Source organism: Phyllobates terribilis, unplaced genomic scaffold (genome assembly GCF_046119375.1).
Source record: "Phyllobates terribilis strain yellow unplaced genomic scaffold, ASM4611937v1 Scaffold_142__1_contigs__length_4687701, whole genome shotgun sequence".
NCBI classification, from domain to species: domain Eukaryota; kingdom Metazoa; phylum Chordata; class Amphibia; order Anura; family Dendrobatidae; genus Phyllobates; species Phyllobates terribilis.
This window is the reverse complement of record NW_027362902.1, coordinates 2,161,334-2,188,037: the sequence shown is the minus strand read 5'-3', so window position 1 is coordinate 2,188,037 and position 26,704 is coordinate 2,161,334. Positions and strand designations below refer to the sequence as shown.

Here is a 26,704-nt window from a genome sequence, read left to right as displayed (position 1 = left end):
GTCTGCCCGCTCACCTGGGAGCGCATATCAGCTACCTGCCTGCTTGCCTGAGGTCCGACGGTCTGCCTTACTACTCCGGTCAGTCTGTCTATGGACCAGCTTGCCCGCTCACCTGGGAGCGCTTCTCCGTTATCTGCCTGCTTGCCAGCCCGGAGGCTCCGTTGTCACGTGCTGTGACCACCAGCTATCTCAGAGACTCTTGCCCGCTCACCTGGGAGCGCATCTCCGTTACCTGCCTGCTTGCCAGCCCGGAGGTCCCGTTGTCACGTGCGGTGACCACCAGCTATTCCAGAGACTCTTGCCCGCTCACCTGGGAGCGCTTCTCCGTTACCTACCTGCCTGCCAGCCCGGAGGTTCCGCCGTCACGTGCCGTGACCACCTGCTATTCCAGAGACTCTCGCTTGCTCACCTGGGAGCACACATCTACCATCTGCCTGCTAGCCTACCCGGAGGCTCTGCCATCACAGGTCGTACCTACCCCTTACCCAGAGACTGCCCTGATCACTTGCCGTTACTCCCTGTCCGTTCACCCAGAGACTGCCACCCGCTCCCTTACAAGGGCCGCCCCCTTGTATAGTAGCTCAGAGGTTCCGCCTCCCGGACCCGTTACAGTTTGCTCGGGCCATGGAACCCGGTGGCACCCAAACTCCCTCGCTCACGGACCTGTGTCATGAACTGTCCCGTCAAAGGTCCCAACAGGAGTCCATCCTGGGTCACCTGCGGAATGTCAATACTCGCCTGGACACTCTGATTGCACCACCTGCAGCCACTGCCAGTACCATGACTCGCAACCCGGCAGCTCCGCTACCCACTAATACCATGGTAACCTATCCCGGTCCCCGGCTGTCTGCACCTCCTCGCTTCGGAGGCGACTCCGTCCAGGCTCGGGGCTTCATAAATCAGTGCACCCTGCACTTTGAACTTTTGTCCCATCAGTTTAATTCCGACCGGGCCAAAATTGCCTTTATCATGTCCCATCTCACCGGGGAGGCCCTGGCCTGGCTAAATCCTCTATGGGAGAGAGGAGACCCCCTGGTGTCCAACTTGCCTGCTTTTCTCTCGGCTTTCCGGAAAGTCTTCGACGAACCCGGACGGAAGACCTCATCCGCATCCTCTCTGCTACGCCTCCGTCAGGAGGGTCTCACCGTGGGCCAATATGCCATACGGTTCCGCACCCTTGCCTCGGAGCTGGCTTGGGATAACGACGCTCTGGTATCCGTCTTCTGGGAGGGTCTGTCCGGTCGTATTAAAGATGAACTTGCTGGTCGGGACATTCCTACCTCTCTCGATGATCTAATAACCCTTGCCACCCGGATTGACCTACGGTTCCAGGAGCGTGCCAAAGAGGTCACCCGTGAGAGAAGGATTCCACGTTTAGCTCCTACTTTCCAGAAACCCGTCATTCCCTCCATCTCTCCCCAGGTACACTCTCCTGAGCCTATGCAGGTCGACCAGACCAAGATGGTCAAAACCCGTCAGGACTCACGCCGTGCCGAGGGGAGCTGCTTCTACTGTGGCAGTAAGGAGCACCGGATCCGTGCCTGCCCGGAGAGGTCGGGAAACGCCTGTGTCTAGGTTCGCTCAGAGAGGTCCACCTAGACAAGAATAAATCCTCTCCATCCCTGCTGTTGTCAGTTTCGATCATCTACGGGGAGAACCGTTATTTCGAACTAGCCCAACTTGACTCTGGAGCAGCCGGGAACCTTATTTCACAGTCCCTGGTTGAGAAATACCGCATCCCCACCAAACCTCTGGCTGTACCCTTGTCTGTCGCTGCCGTGGATGGGGGCCTCTTACCTCGCCCCATTCAACTCATCACCGAATCCATTACCCTGCAGGTGGGAATGCTGCATTCTGAAAGTATCTCCTTTCATGTTCTGCCTGGACTCTCTCACGCCCTCTTGCTAGGTCTGCCCTGGCTCCAGAGACATGCACCCGTGCTAGACTGGCAAACCGGAGAGGTCCTTCGCTGGGGACAAGACTGTCATAAAACCTGCCTGGTTCCCGTCCATCCCGTCCGTCCCTCTCCTACCCCAGCTAATCTACCTGGACTTCCGATTCCTTATTGGTCTTATGCAGATGTCTTTAATAAAAAGGAGGCAGAGACATTACCACCACATAGACCATACGACTGTCCCATCGATCTGCTACCCGGTACTACTCCTCCCCGTGGGCGTATCTATCCTTTATCCGCTGCTGAGACCCGGTCAATGTCCGAATATATTGAGGAGAATCTGGCCAGAGGATTCATCCGGAAATCTACCTCCCCGGCGGGAGCAGGCTTCTTTTTCGTCAAAAAGAAGGACGGCTCTCTCCGTCCCTGTATAGACTATAGAGGCCTAAACCTGATCACGGTGAAGAATAAGTACCCCCTTCCGCTCATTCCAGAATTATTTGATCGTCTGAGGGGGGCTAGGATCTTCACCAAATTGGACCTTCGTGGGGCGTACAACCTGGTTCGTATTCGTCAGGGGGATGAATGGAAGACGGCATTCAACACCCGGGACGGCCACTATGAATACCTGGTAATGCCCTTTGGTCTCTGTAACGCTCCTGCCGTCTTTCAAGAGTTGGTCAATGACATCTTCCGGGACCTTCTCTACTCCTGCGTAGTGGTGTACCTGGACGACATCTTGGTCTTCTCTCCGGATCTCCAGACTCACCGGAGGGACGTTCGTCAGGTCCTGCTCAGGCTAAGGCAGAACCATCTCTACGCTAAATTTGAGAAGTGCCTCTTTGAGCAGACCTCGCTTCCGTTTCTGGGCTACATTATCTCTCAGACCGGCCTACAAATGGATCCTGAGAAACTGTCTGCCATCGAGAAATGGCCCCGACCGGAGGGGTTGAAGGCCATTCAGCGATTCCTGGGCTTCGCCAACTACTACCGCCTCTTCATACCACACTTCTCTTCCCGGACGGCCCCAATTTCTGCGCTCACCCGTAAAGGTACTAATCCCAAAGAGTGGCCACCCGAAGCAGAGGAGGCCTTTCTTTCCCTTAAACAGGCCTTCTCTTCCGCCCCGGTGCTGCATCGCCCAGATGGCAACAAGCAGTTCTTCCTGGAAGTTGACGCCTCCTCCTCTGGAGCCGGAGCGGTACTTACTCAAAAATCATCTTCCGGGAGGATGGTAACTTGTGGCTTCTTCTCTAAACTCTTCTCCTCCTCTGAGCGCAACTATTCCATAGGAGACCGAGAGTTATTGGCCATCAAACTGGCATTGGAGGAGTGGCGTTACCTGCTCGAGGGGGCTCTTCACCCGGTAATAATTTACACTGACCACAAGAACTTGGCTTACCTCCAGCATGCCCAGAGACTTAACCCGCGCCAAGCCCGGTGGTCCTTGTTTTTTGCTCGTTTTGATTTTGTCCTTCATTTTCGCCCGGCTGACAAAAACGTCAAGGCGGACGCCTTGTCTCGGTCCTTTCTGGTGTCTGATCTCGAGGAGGATCTGAAACATATCATCGATCCCGCCAGAGTAATGCAGGTGGCTCCCGTGAGTCTAAATCGTCTTCCTCCTGGTAAGACGTTCGTACCAGTACCTGATCGGGAGAAGATCCTACACTGGGGTCATTCGTCTAAACTAGCTGGCCACGCCGGTCAGAAAAAGACCCTCCAGCTTATTACCCGGCACTACTGGTGGCCTAACCTGCACAAGGATGTAATAGACTTTGTTTCTGCCTGTGTGTCCTGCGCCCGCAACAAAGTTCCGAGACACCTACCGGCCGGCCGCCTCCTACCTCTGCCAGTACCTGCTGCCCCCTGGCAGCATATAGCGATGGACTTCATTACTGATCTGCCCGTCTCTGCCGGTTGTACGGTCATTTGGGTGGTCGCTGACCGCTTCTCCAAGATGGCTCACTTCATTCCACTGCCAGGTCTTCCGTCTGCACCCGAGCTGGCTAAAGACTTTATCCGCCACATCTTCCGTCTTCATGGCCTGCCCCGTCACATCGTGTCGGATCGTGGGGTACAGTTCACTTCCCGTTTCTGGAGAGCCACTTGTAAATTGCTGGACGTCACCCTGGACTTCTCCTCCGCTTACCACCCACAGTCTAATGGTCAAGTGGAGCGGATCAATCAGAACCTGACCAGTTACCTTCGGCACTTCGTTAATGCCCACCATTCTGACTGGGTGGATCTCCTGCCATGGGCCGAATTCTCGTACAACAATCACGAGAGCGAGTCTTCCTCCAAATCCCCGTTTTTTGTAGTCTACGGTCAGCATCCTCGGATCCCGTTTCCCGTCTCCACCTCGGCGGACAATCCGGCTGCGGAATCTCTTGTTAACAAATTTTCCTCCATATGGGAGAGTACCCGGTCCGCACTCCTTCTGTCATCCGAGCGTATGAAAAGACACGCTGACAAAAAACGTCTGGACCCTCCTCAATTCCGCCCTGGGGATAAAGTCTGGCTCTCATCCAAATATGTCCGGCTCAAGATCCCTTCCTATAAGTTAGGGCCTCGGTTCATCGGCCCACTGGAGGTCATCAGTCAGATCAATCCGGTGGCCTATAAATTGAAACTCCCGGCCAACTTACGGATCCCTAACTCCTTCCATGTGTCTCTCCTCAAACCTGTGGTGCTTAACTCTTTTTCCAAGTCTACAGGTACGCCTCCTGCTCCGGTTTCTGCTGAGGACGAGTTTGAGGTAGAGAACATTCTTGCCACCAAAAGGGTAAGAGGAAAGACCTTTTTTCTGGTAGATTGGAAGGGGTTTGGTCCTGAGGAGAGAACGTGGGAGCCCCGGGAGAACATCCATGCCCCTCTCATCCTTGCTAAATTTCTGTCTGGCCTAAAAAAGGGGGGGCCTAAAGGGGGGGGTACTGTAGTGCCGGCGTCCCTGCCCTCTGCTAGGCAGGGACGCTGCTCCCCTCACCGCTCTGCTCCGTGCCCGGCATCTTCCCCCCGCTCTGCTGTCAGCGCGCGCTCCGTCCTGGCGTCCTCCTCCTGCTCTGCTCTCAGCGCGCGCTCCTTCCCGGCCCCTGTGCTTAGGGCGCGCGCGCGCGCGCTCCCCTCCTCTTAAAGGGGCCGCGCGCGCCGCCCTAAAGAGTCCCCGGCCAATGGCCGGAGGACTTCATCATATATAAGGCACCTCCTCCAAAATGGAGGTGCCCGAGCAATGTTGTTTGCACCTGTGTCTCACCTGTGCTTCAGCCCTCAGGTCCCGTTGCCAGTTACCTGCCAGTTTCCTGCTAGTTACCTGCCAGTTACCTGCCTGATTCCTGCCTGAATACTTGTTACCTGTCTGCCAGTCTGAGGTCCGACGGTCTGCCTTACTACTCCTGTCAGTCTGTCTAAAGGACCAGTCTGCCCGCTCACCTGGGAGCGCATATCAGCTACCTGCCTGCTTGCCTGAGGTCCGACGGTCTGCCTTACTACTCCGGTCAGTCTGTCTATGGACCAGCTTGCCCGCTCACCTGGGAGCGCTTCTCCGTTATCTGCCTGCTTGCCAGCCCGGAGGCTCCGTTGTCACGTGCTGTGACCACCAGCTATCTCAGAGACTCTTGCCCGCTCACCTGGGAGCGCATCTCCGTTACCTGCCTGCTTGCCAGCCCGGAGGTCCCGTTGTCACGTGCGGTGACCACCAGCTATTCCAGAGACTCTTGCCCGCTCACCTGGGAGCGCTTCTCCGTTACCTACCTGCCTGCCAGCCCGGAGGTTCCGCCGTCACGTGCCGTGACCACCTGCTATTCCAGAGACTCTCGCTTGCTCACCTGGGAGCACACATCTACCATCTGCCTGCTAGCCTACCCGGAGGCTCTGCCATCACAGGTCGTACCTACCCCTTACCCAGAGACTGCCCTGATCACTTGCCGTTACTCCCTGTCCGTTCACCCAGAGACTGCCACCCGCTCCCTTACAAGGGCCGCCCCCTTGTATAGTAGCTCAGAGGTTCCGCCTCCCGGACCCGTTACAACAGGTATATAAAGGCTCAGAGCCTATTATGACACGCGCAGCCAGCGTTCCATTGCCACATTCCATCTACTGCAGGCAGGATACCTGGCTGGCTGAATGTCGCTGAGAAGCTCACAGAGACCGCCATAAGCAACAGTTTAACAGAATGCCACAGACTAATCAACCAAACTTTTTGGGTTGGGTTCTCTTTTATAGTCTGCAGGCATTAAATGAAAGAAGTCAGTGTTCCAGCAGAAGGAGACAACGTTTCAGAAAAGGCATTGTAGCAAACCAAAAAAGAAATTTTAAGCGCAGCAGAGTAACCAGCGCACATACCTGTTAGCTCAGGTGAGTTTAAAAGGCTGCTGTTGATAACAAGGGCATTTGCTAAATAGATGGTGTGTGTGCAACAATATACTGAAAGGTCAATTATATTGTGCAGCTTATCTCACCACCTGTAGTTATTTAGGTGAAAGCTCCAAAATGCTTGCCTAATATGTCTGTTTATCCAAAAGGAAGTAAAAAGGGAGAGCTAGAAAGATAGCATTGCATCACATTACATGGCAATGCAATGCACAGTTGCTGAAGTTGAACCAAAATGAGCTTGTAATCTGGCTTCTGCAACTTTGAACATGAAAAATCCAATGAGGAGAAGAAAAGCAAAGCCAAAGAGTCCATCCCAAAATCCGACAAACAAGCAAAATGAACAAAAAACATTGAATTCAATTCTTTCTGATTTTAGAAACTGCATTAAAGAAGGGGTGCACCGGTCCTGGAGATACTGCAATACCAGGTCAATGCGTGGAGTGGACAGAGCAAGCTCTTTTTCCATCTCCCTGTTCTAAAAATCCATTTAATATATGGTCCCCAGATAGGGGACGTATCAGATATTAAACTGATAAGAACAGATACTACACTTGATCTTAGCCAAAAGGCCGAGAAGCGATAACCAGAATTGGTTTCAAACTACGGAGCCACCCAAGGATCCTGAAAAGTCCATTTGTGGAGATGAGCTCCTGGACTCCCGTTAAGAAGACATGTTGTCAACCTCTAGATCCCTTACATGCCTGCACTTTTCGGCTTGCTGCTGCTGCAATCCACGCGTTTTAGATCTGCATAACTCCACCTCTTTAAACACAGCACCTTCACCCCCTGCTGTTCCCACCCGCCTCAACACCGTTGGAAGGGAGGAGAACCAATTAAGGCGGGGGGTGGGGTGGAACGAGCAGCTGTCTACCCTTAGCAGGAGGGCTCCTGATTACATACCTCTCCTGCTGCTGCTGCTGCTGGCTGTCCAGCAGCAGACTGAAGGTGGCTGCTGCTGTGCACAGGTATATAAAGGCTCAGAGCCTATTATGACACGCGCAGCCAGCGTTCCATTGCCACATTCCATCTACTGCAGGCAGGATACCTGGCTGGCTGAATGTCGCTGAGAAGCTCACAGAGACCGCCATAAGCAACAGTTTAACAGAATGCCACAGACTAATCAACCAAACTTTTTGGGTTGGGTTCTCTTTTATAGTCTGCAGGCATTAAATGAAAGAAGTCAGTGTTCCAGCAGAAGGAGACAACGTTTCAGAAAAGGCATTGTAGCAAACCAAAAAAGAAATTTTAAGCGCAGCAGAGTAACCAGCGCACATACCTGTTAGCTCAGGTGAGTTTAAAAGGCTGCTGTTGATAACAAGGGCATTTGCTAAATAGATGGTGTGTGTGCAACAATATACTGAAAGGTCAATTATATTGTGCAGCTTATCTCACCACCTGTAGTTATTTAGGTGAAAGCTCCAAAATGCTTGCCTAATATGTCTGTTTATCCAAAAGGAAGTAAAAAGGGAGAGCTAGAAAGATAGCATTGCATCACATTACATGGCAATGCAATGCACAGTTGCTGAAGTTGAACCAAAATGAGCTTGTAATCTGGCTTCTGCAACTTTGAACATGAAAAATCCAATGAGGAGAAGAAAAGCAAAGCCAAAGAGTCCATCCCCAAATCCGACAAACAAGCAAAATGAACAAAAAACATTGAATTCAATTCTTTCTGATTTTAGAAACTGCATTAAAGAAGGGGTGCACCGGTCCTGGAGATACTGCAATACCAGGTCAATGCGTGGAGTGGACAGAGCAAGCTCTTTTTCCATCTCCCTGTTCTAAAAATCCATTTAATATATGGTCCCCAGATAGGGGACGTATCAGATATTAAACTGATAAGAACAGATACTACACTTGATCTTAGCCAAAAGGCCGAGAAGCGATAACCAGAATTGGTTTCAAACTACGGAGCCACCCAAGGATCCTGAAAAGTCCATTTGTGGAGATGAGCTCCTGGACTCCCGTTAAGAAGACATGTTGTCAACCTCTAGATCCCTTACATGCCTGCACTTTTCGGCTTGCTGCTGCTGCAATCCACGCGTTTTAGATCTGCATAACTCCACCTCTTTAAACACAGCACCTTCACCCCCTGCTGTTCCCACCCGCCTCAACACCGTTGGAAGGGAGGAGAACCAATTAAGGCGGGGGGTGGGGTGGAACGAGCAGCTGTCTACCCTTAGCAGGAGGGCTCCTGATTACATACCTCTCCTGCTGCTGCTGCTGCTGGCTGTCCAGCAGCAGACTGAAGGTGGCTGCTGCTGTGCACAGGTATATAAAGGCTCAGAGCCTATTATGACACGCGCAGCCAGCGTTCCATTGCCACATTCCATCTACTGCAGGCAGGATACCTGGCTGGCTGAATGTCGCTGAGAAGCTCACAGAGACCGCCATAAGCAACAGTTTAACAGAATGCCACAGACTAATCAACCAAACTTTTTGGGTTGGGTTCTCTTTTATAGTCTGCAGGCATTAAATGAAAGAAGTCAGTGTTCCAGCAGAAGGAGACAACGTTTCAGAAAAGGCATTGTAGCAAACCAAAAAAGAAATTTTAAGCGCAGCAGAGTAACCAGCGCACATACCTGTTAGCTCAGGTGAGTTTAAAAGGCTGCTGTTGATAACAAGGGCATTTGCTAAATAGATGGTGTGTGTGCAACAATATACTGAAAGGTCAATTATATTGTGCAGCTTATCTCACCACCTGTAGTTATTTAGGTGAAAGCTCCAAAATGCTTGCCTAATATGTCTGTTTATCCAAAAGGAAGTAAAAAGGGAGAGCTAGAAAGATAGCATTGCATCACATTACATGGCAATGCAATGCACAGTTGCTGAAGTTGAACAAAAATGAGCTTGTAATCTGGCTTCTGCAACTTTGAACATGAAAAATCCAATGAGGAGAAGAAAAGCAAAGCCAAAGAGTCCATCCCAAAATCCGACAAACAAGCAAAATGAACAAAAAACATTGAATTCAATTCTTTCTGATTTTAGAAACTGCATTAAAGAAGGGGTGCACCGGTCCTGGAGATACTGCAATACCAGGTCAATGCGTGGAGTGGACAGAGCAAGCTCTTTTTCCATCTCCCTGTTCTAAAAATCCATTTAATATATGGTCCCCAGATAGGGGACGTATCAGATATTAAACTGATAAGAACAGATTTTTTTTTTTTTTTTTTTTTTTTTTTTCTTTTTTCTCCTCAGACGAGGAAATTCCACAGTCTATGGAAACCAGACAAAGGAAAATTCCATCAAAACAGCTGCGTCAAATCCAATACGCAATTTGCTGTCCCCATCATCATCGGAAATATTTATTTCATATTTCAAAACAACAATAACAAAAATCAAGAGGTACTAACAATATATCTCCACTTTTTAACTTTCCATATTCCCTCCGCATCCACTTCCCCTCTCCTCTTTTTGTCCCATAGGAAACACACATACATCTTCCCCAAAATCACCTTCACACTATCCTTTACAGCAATTTCCTTCCTTTTAAACACATACACATTCCTCACATCCCATAACACTTCCTTTATACATGCAAGCATCAACCACAAGACTCTTTCCTTCGTCCCATCACATATTCCCAAACCAAACATAAACAACTCAAAAGACAACAAATTCACACCACACAATTCTTTACACAAAGGCCCCATTCTCCCAATCACATCTCTAGCATACTGGCAATTCCAAAAAACATGCAACACACTTTCCCTTCCACCACAGCCATTTCTTGGACACATTTCACTCCTCACCAAACCTCTATTCCTCTGAAACTCTCTCACAGGTAATACTCCATGTAAAGACTGCCACACAACTTCACTCTGTTTGTTGGTCATACCACTCATCCGCACTTTCTTCCAAACCTTCTGCACATCACCACCCCTAACCATATTTATTCCACATTCTACCTCTCTACATTCAATCATCCTATACACAGCCTTCTTATTCTCCAGCAATCTCACATCTGCATCACACAGTTCATACCTCACCAAAAACTTATAAACCCACACATACCATACAGGCACCTCAAAAGCAATCGGACATCGCAAATCCCTTTCTTGCCACTTTAAACGAAACAAATACGCTCCAAATAAATACCTACACATAGATGAAAACTTTCCATCCGCCCTAATCACTTTCAAAACAAACACAATGATATTCACACCAAAAAACACGTCCAAATTCGGAAAACCCAAACCACCTTTTTCCACTCTTTTAACCAAAATTTCTCTCCTAGCTCTCTCCATTTTCGAGTTCCACAAAAAAACAAATAAAATTCTATTCAAGCTTCTCATACACATATATCCTGGTGGAAATACTACCGCAATATATAAAAATATTGGCAACACCACACTCTTAACAATTAAAATCTTCCCAAAAAAGGATAAACTCCTCAATTTCCAAAAATTCAACTTCTGCTCAACTTTTCCTTTCGCATCATCCCAACTTTCTTTCCCATCCAAACTCTCTGAAAACTTCACACCCAAAACTTTAATAGGTCCATTCACTACATTCACACCTACATCCCTACTTAAACTTCCGCCTCCAAAACCCTTACACTCACTCTTTTCCCAATTCACTTTAAACGCAGATGCACCACAAAAAATAGACACTAACAACTTCACCCGCCTCACCGAACATTCAGAATCACATAATACACACACGTCATCCATATAACCACTCACCTTCCATTCTTTTCCTCCACCTCCCGGCACTTGCACACCACAAATTACCTTATCTTTCCTCAGCATACACAACAATGGCTCAATTGCACAAATAAATGCTACAGGGGACAAAGGACACCCCTGTCGCACACCCGAAAACACATTCACTTTCCTACCCACATACCCATTCATTAAAACACAGCTATAAACACCCGCATACAAACTTCTCACTCGCCCAACAAAATCAGCCGGAAAACCCATTTTTAACAACACTCTGAACAAAAAACCATGCGACAACCTATCATAAGCCTTTTCAAAATCCAAACTTAACAAAAATACACTCTTCTTACGACCCATGCAATCCCATAGACAATCTCTTAACATACACACACACTCATGAATCCGCCTCCCAGGTACCGCACAACACTGCTCATCCCCAATCACACTCTCTATCACATCACGCATCCTATTAGCCATAAGTTTTGCATAGATTTTATAATCACAATTAAGTAACGTTATTGGCCTCCAATTCCTCAGACTTTTCAAATCCCCTTTCTTAGGAATTAACACAACCATACCTGCACGCATACTCTCAGCCACCTCCATGTTTCCCCACATATACTTACATACATCCACAAAGTCCTTACCAATCACACCCCACATCACACGATAAAATTCTACTGGGAGGCCATCCTCCCCCGGCGTCTTATTCAAAGCCATACTACACATAACCTTCCATACCTCATCACCAGTCACCTCACCCATCACTCTCTCTCTTTCTGCTTCACTCAACTTACTCTCTAACACACTCAAAACATCATTCTCCAAACATTCATCCCTCTGTTTCACTGCATACAGATCCTCATAAAACTTAGCCACCTCTTCACACATATCCTCTCCACTCACCTCACTTCCATCTGCTCCATACACCACGCTCATACTCTGTTTCTTTCCAAAAACTTTTTTAAAGAAAAACCGAGAACATTTCTCATCCTGCTCCATCTTATCAATCTTTGCCCTAAACACTATGCTTCTCCCTCTCTCCAACAAAAACTCACTAATCTCCTTTTTTACCTCTAAAATATCCTCCTCCACCTCAACTCCTCCTTCCCTTAACTTATACAAAACGCTCAACCGCGCGTTCAGTTTAACAAAACTCTCTCTTTTAATTGCTGCATACTTGTATCCTAAATTTTTAAAGAACATTTTTGTTTGTTTCTTCACCCAGTCCCACCACTCACAAACATTCCCAAACTCATTTTTATGCTTACACCATTCTTCATACCGCCTTTCATACTCCTTTCTCACATCTTCATTCTCTAACAGTTTAACATTTAACTTCCACAATCCTCTCCCAAACACTCCATCAACTTTTATATCCAACTCACACAACATACACACATGATCTGAAAAAAGAACGTTTTCCTGCCTATAATTAACAGAAACCATATTTTTAGAAATAAAACAATAATCCAATCTGGATTGTACCCTACCACTCTCAGAAAAGAAAGTGTTCAACAAAGGATTCATGTTACACACGCGCTGCATATCACACAACCCAAAATCATTCACTAACTCCAATAATGCTTTCCCAGACACATCCACATTCACTCTCCCCACATCACAGTTCATATCACCCACAATTACCACAGGTATTCTTCCTGGAACAAAAAGCTTAATTTTTTCAAATAAATTTTTGCGCTCATTTTTTTCAACTGGCGCATAAACATTAATAACACAAAACTTTACATTCTTGTATACAAAATTAGCAAGGATACATCTCCCCACCTCAATAACCAAATAATCACTCAAAACAACCTCCCTTCCTTTAACCAAAATACCCACACCATCATTCTTATTACATGCACTCCCCGACCACACAGACGCTCCATAAGACCATTCATCCCCTTTCACACCATCCACTACCCCACATTCTTGTAAACAAAAAATAGATGCATTTTGCATAGCTAAAAACTCAAAAATAGCAGCTCTTCTTACTTTACTTTTAAACACTCTTACGTTTTGGGACACTATGGTAAATCCCATAATACTTCTACTCCTTCACCAATTACACAAAGAAATAGCCTTTGGCCTAAACCAAAGCTCACAAGAGGACAAAAAGAAAAAACATTTACAATATTATATGGTGACACTATCCAGCACCACCACTATCCTCCTCCGCCATCAGAACAGAACAGCTGGTTTCCGACCCGCTGGCTTCACCAGCCACACTCCTCATTCTGGCAGTTCTGATCTTCCTCTGAGGCTCACTAAAATCTGCATCATCACTGCCCCCACCATCCTCCCTACGACTCTTCTTTGCACCCCTATCATCCTCCGAAGAAAAATCTTCAGTGTTTTCAGGACCCGAAGGGTGTTCAGGACTGTCGGGTTCCGAGATTTGCACTTCACATCCTGTTGCGTCCATTGCCTCTCCAAAAGTCATCATCTCAGGCAGCTCTGCTTCCACCACTTTCCTAGATATTCTCGCAGACACTGCCTTTTTCTCCACCTTTGCCACTTCCCTCCAGAACTCCTTTTCTTCCCTCCGCTTCTTCCTCATTTCTTCAGCAGAAGAAGAACATGGTCTCAGGGACACCTCCTCTGGCGCCGTAGAGGGAGAGGCTCTACCAGTTTCCCGCCTCCTTCCCTCTCTCTCCTCCCTCTCCAATCTTTCCAGCACTTTCAGTGCGCTTGCCATCTGCCTCCTCTCCAGCTCCTCCTCCTTCTGTTCTTTATCAGAACGTCTAGGTGCACTCATAGGACAGTCCTTATACATGTGATCACTACTCCCACAGACATCACAGGACTTGGCCTCTGGACACTGGTTGGCCATATGCCCCTCCTTTCTGCAATTTCGGCAACACTGCCCTTTAAGGCATGTTACCATGGTATGTCCGAAAGAAAAGCATCTACGGCAAAACATGGGCTGGCCTGGGTAAAAGAGGAAACCTCTATGGCCTGCAACGGAAAAATTTGATGGAGGGTGTCTAAAGCCCCCCACACTGTCAGGATCCCTTTTCAATTTCACACGGAATTTATACTGACAGTTAAAGATTCCTAGACAATTGACTTGCTTCACTCCCTTCCGCACATATTCACAGTAGCGAGAGAGGAAGCACTCCAGCAGCTCAGGGTCTGTAAAAGGGTTATAGACAGTCACAGTCACCTCCTTTTCTTGCAGACCAAACAAAGGTTCCCATCTAACTCCTTCCAAGCAGGGGTCACTAGAGTGACCACGGAGCCATTCAAAGACATTAAGGCAAACATCCTGGTCCATAAAGGTAACGTCATAATTACCTTGACGTGAAAATTCGTTGACACTGAGGATCCCAGAACGTCTTGCTCCAGCTTTGCCTTCAACGATGTCTTGGACAATGAAAACCACGTTGTTCTTGTTCTGGTCAGATGGATCCACGGACAAACGGATGGTGTTCTTCACAAAAGACATCTTGGATTCTGTCGGTATGGAATACCACAGGAAAAAGCAGAAAATCCTCCACAAAAGGGTCCGGATTCCTCCAGGAGACTCGCACCAATCAAGGTACAGTCATACGATCGCAGCCAAAAGGCCGAGAAGCGATAACCAGAATTGGTTTCAAACTACGGAGCCACCCAAGGATCCTGAAAAGTCCATTTGTGGAGATGAGCTCCTGGACTCCCGTTAAGAAGACATGTTGTCAACCTCTAGATCCCTTACATGCCTGCACTTTTCGGCTTGCTGCTGCTGCAATCCACGCGTTTTAGATCTGCATAACTCCACCTCTTTAAACACAGCACCTTCACCCCCTGCTGTTCCCACCCGCCTCAACACCGTTGGAAGGGAGGAGAACCAATTAAGGCGGGGGGTGGGGTGGAACGAGCAGCTGTCTACCCTTAGCAGGAGGGCTCCTGATTACATACCTCTCCTGCTGCTGCTGCTGCTGGCTGTCCAGCAGCAGACTGAAGGTGGCTGCTGCTGTGCACAGGTATATAAAGGCTCAGAGCCTATTATGACACGCGCAGCCAGCGTTCCATTGCCACATTCCATCTACTGCAGGCAGGATACCTGGCTGGCTGAATGTCGCTGAGAAGCTCACAGAGACCGCCATAAGCAACAGTTTAACAGAATGCCACAGACTAATCAACCAAACTTTTTGGGTTGGGTTCTCTTTTATAGTCTGCAGGCATTAAATGAAAGAAGTCAGTGTTCCAGCAGAAGGAGACAACGTTTCAGAAAAGGCATTGTAGCAAACCAAAAAAGAAATTTTAAGCGCAGCAGAGTAACCAGCGCACATACCTGTTAGCTCAGGTGAGTTTAAAAGGCTGCTGTTGATAACAAGGGCATTTGCTAAATAGATGGTGTGTGTGCAACAATATACTGAAAGGTCAATTATATTGTGCAGCTTATCTCACCACCTGTAGTTATTTAGGTGAAAGCTCCAAAATGCTTGCCTAATATGTCTGTTTATCCAAAAGGAAGTAAAAAGGGAGAGCTAGAAAGATAGCATTGCATCACATTACATGGCAATGCAATGCACAGTTGCTGAAGTTGAACCAAAATGAGCTTGTAATCTGGCTTCTGCAACTTTGAACATGAAAAATCCAATGAGGAGAAGAAAAGCAAAGCCAAAGAGTCCATCCCCAAATCCGACAAACAAGCAAAATGAACAAAAAACATTGAATTCAATTCTTTCTGATTTTAGAAACTGCATTAAAGAAGGGGTGCACCGGTCCTGGAGATACTGCAATACCAGGTCAATGCGTGGAGTGGACAGAGCAAGCTCTTTTTCCATCTCCCTGTTCTAAAAATCCATTTAATATATGGTCCCCAGATAGGGGACGTATCAGATATTAAACTGATAAGAACAGATACTACACTTGATCTTAGCCAAAAGGCCGAGAAGCGATAACCAGAATTGGTTTCAAACTATGGAGCCACCCAAGGATCCTGAAAAGTCCATTTGTGGAGATGAGCTCCTGGACTCCCGTTAAGAAGACATGTTGTCAACCTCTAGATCCCTTACATGCCTGCACTTTTCGGCTTGCTGCTGCTGCAATCCACGCGTTTTAGATCTGCATAACTCCACCTCTTTAAACACAGCACCTTCACCCCCTGCTGTTCCCACCCGCCTCAACACCGTTGGAAGGGAGGAGAACCAATTAAGGCGGGGGGTGGGGTGGAACGAGCAGCTGTCTACCCTTAGCAGGAGGGCTCCTGATTACATACCTCTCCTGCTGCTGCTGCTGCTGGCTGTCCAGCAGCAGACTGAAGGTGGCTGCTGCTGTGCACAGGTATATAAAGGGTCAGAGCCTATTATGACACGCGCAGCCAGCGTTCCATTGCCACATTCCATCTACTGCAGGCAGGATACCTGGCTGGCTGAATGTCGCTGAGAAGCTCACAGAGACCGCCATAAGCAACAGTTTAACAGAATGCCACAGACTAATCAACCAAACTTTTTGGGTTGGGTTCTCTTTTATAGTCTGCAGGCATTAAATGAAAGAAGTCAGTGTTCCAGCAGAAGGAGACAACGTTTCAGAAAAGGCATTGTAGCAAACCAAAAAAGAAATTTTAAGCGCAGCAGAGTAACCAGCGCACATACCTGTTAGCTCAGGTGAGTTTAAAAGGCTGCTGTTGATAACAAGGGCATTTGCTAAATAGATGGTGTGTGTGCAACAATATACTGAAAGGTCAATTATATTGTGCAGCTTATCTCACCACCTGTAGTTATTTAGGTGAAAGCTCCAAAATGCTTGCCTAATATGTCTGTTTATCCAAAAGGAAGTAAAAAGGGAGAGCCAGAAAGATAGCATTGCATCACATTACATGGCAATGCAATGCACAGTTGCTGAAGTTGAACCAAAATGAGCTTGTAATCTGGCTTCTGCAACTTTGAACATGAAAAATCCAATGAGGAGAAGAAAAGCAAAGCCAAAGAGTCCATCCCCAAATCCGACAAACAAGCAAAATGAACAAAAAACATTGAATTCAATTCTTTCTGATTTTAGAAACTGCATTAAAGAAGGGGTGCACCGGTCCTGGAGATACTGCAATACTAGGTCAATGCGTGGAGTGGACAGAGCAAGCTCTTTTTCCATCTCCCTGTTCTAAAAATCCATTTAATATATGGTCCCCAGATAGGGGACGTATCAGATATTAAACTGATAAGAACAGATACTACACTTGATCTTAGCCAAAAGGCCGAGAAGCGATAACCAGAATTGGTTTCAAACTACGGAGCCACCCAAGGATCCTGAAAAGTCCATTTGTGGAGATGAGCTCCTGGACTCCCGTTAAGAAGACATGTTGTCAACCTCTAGATCCCTTACATGCCTGCACTTTTCGGCTTGCTGCTGCTGCAATCCACGCGTTTTAGATCTGCATAACTCCACCTCTTTAAACACAGCACCTTCACCCCCTGCTGTTCCCACCCGCCTCAACACCGTTGGAAGGTAGGAGAACCAATTAAGGCGGGGGGTGGGGTGGAACGAGCAGCTGTCTACCCTTAGCAGGAGGGCTCCTGATTACATACCTCTCCTGCTGCTGCTGCTGCTGGCTGTCCAGCAGCAGACTGAAGGTGGCTGCTGCTGTGCACAGGTATATAAAGGCTCAGAGCCTATTATGACACGCGCAGCCAGCGTTCCATTGCCACATTCCATCTACTGCAGGCAGGATACCTGGCTGGCTGAATGTCGCTGAGAAGCTCACAGAGACCGCCATAAGCAACAGTTTAACAGAATGCCACAGACTAATCAACCAAACTTTTTGGGTTGGGTTCTCTTTTATAGTCTGCAGGCATTAAATGAAAGAAGTCAGTGTTCCAGCAGAAGGAGACAACGTTTCAGAAAAGGCATTGTAGCAAACCAAAAAAGAAATTTTAAGCGCAGCAGAGTAACCAGCGCACATACCTGTTAGCTCAGGTGAATTTAAAAGGCTGCTGTTGATAACAAGGGCATTTGCTAAATAGATGGTGTGTGTGCAACAATATACTGAAAGGTCAATTATATTGTGCAGCTTATCTCACCACCTGTAGTTATTTAGGTGAAAGCTCCAAAATGCTTGCCTAATATGTCTGTTTATCCAAAAGGAAGTAAAAAGGGAGAGCTAGAAAGATAGCATTGCATCACATTACATGGCAATGCAATGCACAGTTGCTGAAGTTGAACCAAAATGAGCTTGTAATCTGGCTTCTGCAACTTTGAACATGAAAAATCCAATGAGGAGAAGAAAAGCAAAGCCAAAGAGTCCATCCCCAAATCCGACAAACAAGCAAAATGAACAAAAAACATTGAATTCAATTCTTTCTGATTTTAGAAACTGCATTAAAGAAGGGGTGCACCGGTCCTGGAGATACTGCAATACCAGGTCAATGCGTGGAGTGGACAGAGCAAGCTCTTTTTCCATCTCCCTGTTCTAAAAATCCATTTAATATATGGTCCCCAGATAGGGGACGTATCAGATATTAAACTGATAAGAACAGATACTACACTTGATCTTAGCCAAAAGGCCGAGAAGCGATAACCAGAATTGGTTTCAAACTACGGAGCCACCCAAGGATCCTGAAAAGTCCATTTGTGGAGATGAGCTCCTGGACTCCCGTTAAGAAGACATGTTGTCAACCTCTAGATCCCTTACATGCCTGCACTTTTCGGCTTGCTGCTGCTGCAATCCACGCGTTTTAGATCTGCATAACTCCACCTCTTTAAACACAGCACCTTCACCCCCTGCTGTTCCCACCCGCCTCAACACCGTTGGAAGGGAGGAGAACCAATTAAGGCGGGGGGTGGGGTGGAACGAGCAGCTGTCTACCCTTAGCAGGAGGGCTCCTGATTACATACCTCTCCTGCTGCTGCTGCTGCTGGCTGTCCAGCAGCAGACTGAAGGTGGCTGCTGCTGTGCACAGGTATATAAAGGCTCAGAGCCTATTATGACACGCGCAGCCAGCGTTCCATTGCCACATTCCATCTACTGCAGGCAGGATACCTGGCTGGCTGAATGTCGCTGAGAAGCTCACAGAGACCGCCATAAGCAACAGTTTAACAGAATGCCACAGAATAATCAACCAAACTTTTTGGGTTGGGTTCTCTTTTATAGTCTGCAGGCATTAAATGAAAGAAGTCAGTGTTCCAGCAGAAGGAGACAACGTTTCAGAAAAGGCATTGTAGCAAACCAAAAAAGAAATTTTAAGCGCAGCAGAGTAACCAGCGCACATACCTGTTAGCTCAGGTGAGTTTAAAAGGCTGCTGTTGATAACAAGGGCATTTGCTAAATAGATGGTGTGTGTGCAACAATATACTGAAAGGTCAATTATATTGTGCAGCTTATCTCACCACCTGTAGTTATTTAGGTGAAAGCTCCAAAATGCTTGCCTAATATGTCTGTTTATCCAAAAGGAAGTAAAAAGGGAGAGCTAGAAAGATAGCATTGCATCACATTACATGGCAATGCAATGCACAGTTGCTGAAGTTGAACCAAAATGAGCTTGTAATCTGGCTTCTGCAACTTTGAACATGAAAAATCCAATGAGGAGAAGAAAAGCAAAGCCAAAGAGTCCATCCCCAAATCCGACAAACAAGCAAAATGAACAAAAAACATTGAATTCAATTCTTTCTGATTTTAGAAACTGCATTAAAGAAGGGGTGCACCGGTCCTGGAGATACTGCAATACCAGGTCAATGCGTGGAGTGGACAGAGCAAGCTCTTTTTCCATCTCCCTGTTCTAAAAATCCATTTAATATATGGTCCCCAGATAGGGGACGTATCAGATATTAAACTGATAAGAACAGATACTACACTTGATCTTAGCCAAAAGGCCGAGAAGCGATAACCAGAATTGGTTTCAAACTACGGAGCCACCCAAGGATCCTGAAAAGTCCATTTGTGGAGATGAGCTCCTGGACTCCCGTTAAGAAGACATGTTGTCAACCTCTAGATCCCTTACATGCCTGCACTTTTCGGCTTGCTGCTGCTGCAATCCACGCGTTTTAGATCTGCATAACTCCACCTCTTTAAACACAGCACCTTCACCCCCTGCTGTTCCCACCCGCCTCAACACCCTTGGAAGGGAGGAGAACCAATTAAGGCGGGGGGTGGGGTGGAACGAGCAGCTGTCTACCCTTAGCAGGAGGGCTCCTGATTACATACCTCTCCTGCTGCTGCTGCTGCTGGCTGTCCAGCAGCAGACTGAAGGTGGCTGCTGCTGTGCACAGGTATATAAAGGCTCAGAGCCTATTATGACACGCGCAGCCAGCGTTCCATTGCCACATTCCATCTACTGCAGGCAGGATACCTGGCTGGCTGAATGTCGCTGAGAAGCTCACAGAGACCGCCATAAGCAACAGTTTAACAGAATGCCACAGACTAATCAACCAAACTTTTTGGGTTGGGTTCTCTTTTATAGTCTGCAGGCATTAAATGAAAGAAGTCAGTGTTCCAGCAGAAGGAGACAACGTTTCAGAAAAGGCATTGTAGCAAACCAAAAAAGAAATTTTAAGCGCAGCAGAGTAACCAGCGCACATACCTGTTAGCTCAGGTGAGTTTAAAAGGCTGCTGTTGATAACAAGGGCATTTGCTAAATAGATGGTGTGTGTGCAACAATATACTGAAAGGTCAATTATATTGTGCAGCTTATCTCACCACCTGTAGTTATTTAGGTGAAAGCTCCAAAATGCTTGCCTAATATGTCTGTTTATCCAAAAGGAAGTAAAAAGGGAGAGCTAGAAAGATAGCATTGCATCACATTACATGGCAATGCAATGCACAGTTGCTGAAGTTGAACCAAAATGAGCTTGTAATCTGGCTTCTGCAACTTTGAACATGAAAAATCCAATGAGGAGAAGAAAAGCAAAGCCAAAGAGTCCATCCCCAAATCCGACAAACAAGCAAAATGAACAAAAAACATTGAATTCAATTCTTTCTGATTTTAGAAACTGCATTAAAGAAGGGGTGCACCGGTCCTGGAGATACTGCAATACCAGGTCAATGCGTGGAGTGGACAGAGCAAGCTCTTTTTCCATCTCCCTGTTCTAAAAATCCATTTAATATATGGTCCCCAGATAGGGGACGTATCAGATATTAAACTGATAAGAACAGATACTACACTTGATCTTAGCCAAAAGGCCGAGAAGCGATAACCAGAATTGGTTTCAAACTACGGAGCCACCCAAGGATCCTGAAAAGTCCATTTGTGGAGATGAGCTCCTGGACTCCCGTTAAGAAGACATGTTGTCAACCTCTAGATCCCTTACATGCCTGCACTTTTCGGCTTGCTGCTGCTGCAATCCACGCGTTTTAGATCTGCATAACTCCACCTCTTTAAACACAGCACCTTCACCCCCTGCTGTTCCCACCCACCTCAACACCGTTGGAAGGGAGGAGAACCAATTAAGGCGGGGGGTGGGGTGGAACGAGCAGCTGTCTACCCTTAGCAGGAGGGCTCCTGATTACATACCTCTCCTGCTGCTGCTGCTGCTGGCTGTCCAGCAGCAAACTGAAGGTGGCTGCTGCTGTGCACAGGTATATAAAGGCTCAGAGCCTATTATGACACGCGCAGCCAGCGTTCCATTGCCACATTCCATCTACTGCAGGCAGGATACCTGGCTGGCTGAATGTCGCTGAGAAGCTCACAGAGACCGCCATAAGCAACAGTTTAACAGAATGCCACAGACTAATCAACCAAACTTTTTGGGTTGGGTTCTCTTTTATAGTCTGCAGGCATTAAATGAAAGAAGTCAGTGTTCCAGCAGAAGGAGACAACGTTTCAGAAAAGGCATTGTAGCAAACCAAAAAAGAAATTTTAAGCGCAGCAGAGTAACCAGCGCACATACCTGTTAGCTCAGGTGAGTTTAAAAGGCTGCTGTTGATAACAAGGGCATTTGCTAAATAGATGGTGTGTGTGCAACAATATACTGAAAGGTCAATTATATTGTGCAGCTTATCTCACCACCTGTAGTTATTTAGGTGAAAGCTCCAAAATGCTTGCCTAATATGTCTGTTTATCCAAAAGGAAGTAAAAAGGGAGAGCTAGAAAGATAGCATTGCATCACATTACATGGCAATGCAATGCACAGTTGCTGAAGTTGAACCAAAATGAGCTTGTAATCTGGCTTCTGCAACTTTGAACATGAAAAATCCAATGAGGAGAAGAAAAGCAAAGCCAAAGAGTCCATCCCCAAATCCGACAAACAAGCAAAATGAACAAAAAACATTGAATTCAATTCTTTCTGATTTTAGAAACTGCATTAAAGAAGGGGTGCACCGGTCCTGGAGATACTGCAATACCAGGTCAATGCGTGGAGTGGACAGAGCAAGCTCTTTTTCCATCTCCCTGTTCTAAAAATCCATTTAATATATGGTCCCCAGATAGGGGACGTATCAGATATTAAACTGATAAGAACAGATACTACACTTGATCTTAGCCAAAAGGCCGAGAAGCGATAACCAGAATTGGTTTCAAACTACGGAGCCACCCAAGGATCCTGAAAAGTCCATTTGTGGAGATGAGCTCCTGGACTCCCGTTAAGAAGACATGTTGTCAACCTCTAGATCCCTTACATGCCTGCACTTTTCGGCTTGCTGCTGCTGCAATCCACGCGTTTTAGATCTGCATAACTCCACCTCTTTAAACACAGCACCTTCACCCCCTGCTGTTCCCACCCGCCTCAACACCGTTGGAAGGGAGGAGAACCAATTAAGGCGGGGGGTGGGGTGGAACGAGCAGCTGTCTACCCTTAGCAGGAGGGCTCCTGATTACATACCTCTCCTGCTGCTGCTGCTGCTGGCTGTCCAGCAGCAGACTGAAGGTGGCTGCTGCTGTGCACAGGTATATAAAGGCTCAGAGCCTATTATGACACGCGCAGCCAGCGTTCCATTGCCACATTCCATCTACTGCAGGCAGGATACCTGGCTGGCTGAATGTCGCTGAGAAGCTCACAGAGACCGCCATAAGCAACAGTTTAACAGAATGCCACAGAATAATCAACCAAACTTTTTGGGTTGGGTTCTCTTTTATAGTCTGCAGGCATTAAATGAAAGAAGTCAGTGTTCCAGCAGAAGGAGACAACGTTTCAGAAAAGGCATTGTAGCAAACCAAAAAAGAAATTTTAAGCGCAGCAGAGTAACCAGCGCACATACCTGTTAGCTCAGGTGAGTTTAAAAGGCTGCTGTTGATAACAAGGGCATTTGCTAAATAGATGGTGTGTGTGCAACAATATACTGAAAGGTCAATTATATTGTGCAGCTTATCTCACCACCTGTAGTTATTTAGGTGAAAGCTCCAAAATGCTTGCCTAATATGTCTGTTTATCCAAAAGGAAGTAAAAAGGGAGAGCTAGAAAGATAGCATTGCATCACATTACATGGCAATGCAATGCACAGTTGCTGAAGTTGAACCAAAATGAGCTTGTAATCTGGCTTCTGCAACTTTGAACATGAAAAATCCAATGAGGAGAAGAAAAGCAAAGCCAAAGAGTCCATCCCCAAATCCGACAAACAAGCAAAATGAACAAAAAACATTGAATTCAATTCTTTCTGATTTTAGAAACTGCATTAAAGAAGGGGTGCACCGGTCCTGGAGATACTGCAATACCAGGTCAATGCGTGGAGTGGACAGAGCAAGCTCTTTTTCCATCTCCCTGTTCTAAAAATCCATTTAATATATGGTCCCCAGATAGGGGACGTATCAGATATTAAACTGATAAGAACAGATACTACACTTGATCTTAGCCAAAAGGCCGAGAAGCGATAACCAGAATTGGTTTCAAACTACGGAGCCACCCAAGGATCCTGAAAAGTCCATTTGTGGAGATGAGCTCCTGGACTCCCGTTAAGAAGACATGTTGTCAACCTCTAGATCCCTTACATGCCTGCACTTTTCGGCTTGCTGCTGCTGCAATCCACGCGTTTTAGATCTGCATAACTCCACCTCTTTAAACACAGCACCTTCACCCCCTGCTGTTCCCACCCGCCTCAACACCCTTGGAAGGGAGGAGAACCAATTAAGGCGGGGGGTGGGGTGGAACGAGCAGCTGTCTACCCTTAGCAGGAGGGCTCCTGATTACATACCTCTCCTGCTGCTGCTGCTGCTGGCTGTCCAGCAGCAGACTGAAGGTGGCTGCTGCTGTGCACAGGTATATAAAGGCTCAGAGCCTATTATGACACGCGCAGCCAGCGTTCCATTGCCACATTCCATCTACTGCAGGCAGGATACCTGGCTGGCTGAATGTCGCTGAGAAGCTCACAGAGACCGCCATAAGCAACAGTTTAACAGAATGCCACAGACTAATCAACCAAACTTTTTGGGTTGGGTTCTCTTTTATAGTCTGCAGGCATTAAATGAAAGAAGTCAGTGTTCCAGCAGAAGGAGACAACGTTTCAGAAAAGGCATTGTAGCAAACCAAAAAAGAAATTTTAAGCGCAGCAGAGTAACCAGCGCACATACCTGTTAGCTCAGGTGAGTTTAAAAGGCTGCTGTTGATAACAAGGGCATTTGCTAAATAGATGGTGTGTGTGCAACAATATACTGAAAGGTCAATTATATTGTGCAGCTTATCTCACCACCTGTAGTTATTTAGGTGAAAGCTCCAAAATGCTTGCCTAATATGTCTGTTTATCCAAAAGGAAGTAAAAAGGGAGAGCTAGAAAGATAGCATTGCATCACATTACATGGCAATGCAATGCACAGTTGCTGAAGTTGAACCAAAATGAGCTTGTAATCTGGCTTCTGCAACTTTGAACATGAAAAATCCAATGAGGAGAAGAAAAGCAAAGCCAAAGAGTCCATCCCCAAATCCGACAAACAAGCAAAATGAACAGAAAACATTGAATTCAATTCTTTCTGATTTTAGAAACTGCATTAAAGAAGGGGTGCACCGGTCCTGGAGATACTGCAATACCAGGTCAATGCGTGGAGTGGACAGAGCAAGCTCTTTTTCCATCTCCCTGTTCTAAAAATCCATTTAATATATGGTCCCCAGATAGGGGACGTATCAGATATTAAACTGATAAGAACAGATACTACACTTGATCTTAGCCAAAAGGCCGAGAAGCGATAACCAGAATTGGTTTCAAACTACGGAGCCACCCAAGGATCCTGAAAAGTCCATTTGTGGAGATGAGCTCCTGGACTCCCGTTAAGAAGACATGTTGTCAACCTCTAGATCCCTTACATGCCTGCACTTTTCGGCTTGCTGCTGCTGCAATCCACGCGTTTTAGATCTGCATAACTCCACCTCTTTAAACACAGCACCTTCACCCCCTGCTGTTCCCACCCGCCTCAACACCCTTGGAAGGGAGGAGAACCAATTAAGGCGGGGGGTGGGGTGGAACGAGCAGCTGTCTACCCTTAGCAGGAGGGCTCCTGATTACATACCTCTCCTGCTGCTGCTGCTGCTGCTGGCTGTCCAGCAGCAGACTGAAGGTGGCTGCTGCTGTGCACAGGTATATAAAGGCTCAGAGCCTATTATGACACGCGCAGCCAGCGTTCCATTGCCACATTCCATCTACTGCAGGCAGGATACCTGGCTGGCTGAATGTCGCTGAGAAGCTCACAGAGACCGCCATAAGCAACAGTTTAACAGAATGCCACAGACTAATCAACCAAACTTTTTGGGTTGGGTTCTCTTTTATAGTCTGCAGGCATTAAATGAAAGAAGTCAGTGTTCCAGCAGAAGGAGACAACGTTTCAGAAAAGGCATTGTAGCAAACCAAAAAAGAAATTTTAAGCGCAGCAGAGTAACCAGCGCACATACCTGTTAGCTCAGGTGAGTTTAAAAGGCTGCTGTTGATAACAAGGGCATTTGCTAAATAGATGGTGTGTGTGCAACAATATACTGAAAGGTCAATTATATTGTGCAGCTTATCTCACCACCTGTAGTTATTTAGGTGAAAGCTCCAAAATGCTTGCCTAATATGTCTGTTTATCCAAAAGGAAGTAAAAAGGGAGAGCTAGAAAGATAGCATTGCATCACATTACATGGCAATGCAATGCACAGTTGCTGAAGTTGAACCAAAATGAGCTTGTAATCTGGCTTCTGCAACTTTGAACATGAAAAATCCAATGAGGAGAAGAAAAGCAAAGCCAAAGAGTCCATCCCCAAATCCGACAAACAAGCAAAATGAACAAAAAACATTGAATTCAATTCTTTCTGATTTTAGAAACTGCATTAAAGAAGGGGTGCACCGGTCCTGGAGATACTGCAATACCAGGTCAATGCGTGGAGTGGACAGAGCAAGCTCTTTTTCCATCTCCCTGTTCTAAAAATCCATTTAATATATGGTCCCCAGATAGGGGACGTATCAGATATTAAACTGATAAGAACAGATACTACACTTGATCTTAGCCAAAAGGCCGAGAAGCGATAACCAGAATTGGTTTCAAACTACGGAGCCACCCAAGGATCCTGAAAAGTCCATTTGTGGAGATGAGCTCCTGGACTCCCGTTAAGAAGACATGTTGTCAACCTCTAGATCCCTTACATGCCTGCACTTTTCGGCTTGCTGCTGCTGCAATCCACGCGTTTTAGATCTGCATAACTCCACCTCTTTAAACACAGCACCTTCACCCCCTGCTGTTCCCACCCGCCTCAACACCGTTGGAAGGGAGGAGAACCAATTAAGGCGGGGGGTGGGGTGGAACGAGCAGCTGTCTACCCTTAGCAGGAGGGCTCCTGATTACATACCTCTCCTGCTGCTGCTGCTGCTGGCTGTCCAGCAGCAAACTGAAGGTGGCTGCTGCTGTGCACAGGTATATAAAGGCTCAGAGCCTATTATGACACGCGCAGCCAGCGTTCCATTGCC

The 26,704-nt window shown here is 46.9% G+C and overlaps 11 non-coding genes and 1 pseudogene across 11 annotated transcripts; all 12 read right to left on the bottom strand.

Annotated features, from left to right (window-relative positions):
- Window positions 1-6,652: 6,652 nt before the first annotated feature.
- LOC141205586 (U2 spliceosomal RNA) lies at window positions 6,653-6,843 on the bottom strand. The gene has a single exon (XR_012276269.1). It is a non-coding gene; the product is annotated as a U2 spliceosomal RNA (small nuclear RNA).
- Window positions 6,844-7,958: 1,115 nt separating this feature from the next.
- On the bottom strand, window positions 7,959-8,149 carry LOC141205585 (U2 spliceosomal RNA). The gene has a single exon (XR_012276268.1). It is a non-coding gene; the product is annotated as a U2 spliceosomal RNA (small nuclear RNA).
- A 1,115-nt stretch (window positions 8,150-9,264) lies between these two features.
- LOC141206344 (U2 spliceosomal RNA) lies at window positions 9,265-9,470 on the bottom strand (annotated as a pseudogene).
- A 6,155-nt stretch (window positions 9,471-15,625) lies between these two features.
- Window positions 15,626-15,816, bottom strand: LOC141205584 (U2 spliceosomal RNA). The gene has a single exon (XR_012276267.1). It is a non-coding gene; the product is annotated as a U2 spliceosomal RNA (small nuclear RNA).
- Window positions 15,817-16,931: 1,115 nt separating this feature from the next.
- Window positions 16,932-17,122, bottom strand: LOC141206133 (U2 spliceosomal RNA). Its single transcript, XR_012276799.1, has one exon. It is a non-coding gene; the product is annotated as a U2 spliceosomal RNA (small nuclear RNA).
- A 1,115-nt stretch (window positions 17,123-18,237) lies between these two features.
- LOC141205583 (U2 spliceosomal RNA) lies at window positions 18,238-18,428 on the bottom strand. Its single transcript, XR_012276266.1, has one exon. It is a non-coding gene; the product is annotated as a U2 spliceosomal RNA (small nuclear RNA).
- Window positions 18,429-19,543: 1,115 nt separating this feature from the next.
- LOC141205582 (U2 spliceosomal RNA) lies at window positions 19,544-19,734 on the bottom strand. The gene has a single exon (XR_012276265.1). It is a non-coding gene; the product is annotated as a U2 spliceosomal RNA (small nuclear RNA).
- A 1,115-nt stretch (window positions 19,735-20,849) lies between these two features.
- On the bottom strand, window positions 20,850-21,040 carry LOC141205581 (U2 spliceosomal RNA). Its single transcript, XR_012276264.1, has one exon. It is a non-coding gene; the product is annotated as a U2 spliceosomal RNA (small nuclear RNA).
- A 1,115-nt stretch (window positions 21,041-22,155) lies between these two features.
- On the bottom strand, window positions 22,156-22,346 carry LOC141205579 (U2 spliceosomal RNA). Its single transcript, XR_012276263.1, has one exon. It is a non-coding gene; the product is annotated as a U2 spliceosomal RNA (small nuclear RNA).
- A 1,115-nt stretch (window positions 22,347-23,461) lies between these two features.
- Window positions 23,462-23,652, bottom strand: LOC141205578 (U2 spliceosomal RNA). The gene has a single exon (XR_012276262.1). It is a non-coding gene; the product is annotated as a U2 spliceosomal RNA (small nuclear RNA).
- Window positions 23,653-24,767: 1,115 nt separating this feature from the next.
- Window positions 24,768-24,958, bottom strand: LOC141205577 (U2 spliceosomal RNA). The gene has a single exon (XR_012276261.1). It is a non-coding gene; the product is annotated as a U2 spliceosomal RNA (small nuclear RNA).
- A 1,118-nt stretch (window positions 24,959-26,076) lies between these two features.
- LOC141205576 (U2 spliceosomal RNA) lies at window positions 26,077-26,267 on the bottom strand. The gene has a single exon (XR_012276260.1). It is a non-coding gene; the product is annotated as a U2 spliceosomal RNA (small nuclear RNA).
- Window positions 26,268-26,704: the final 437 nt, after the last annotated feature.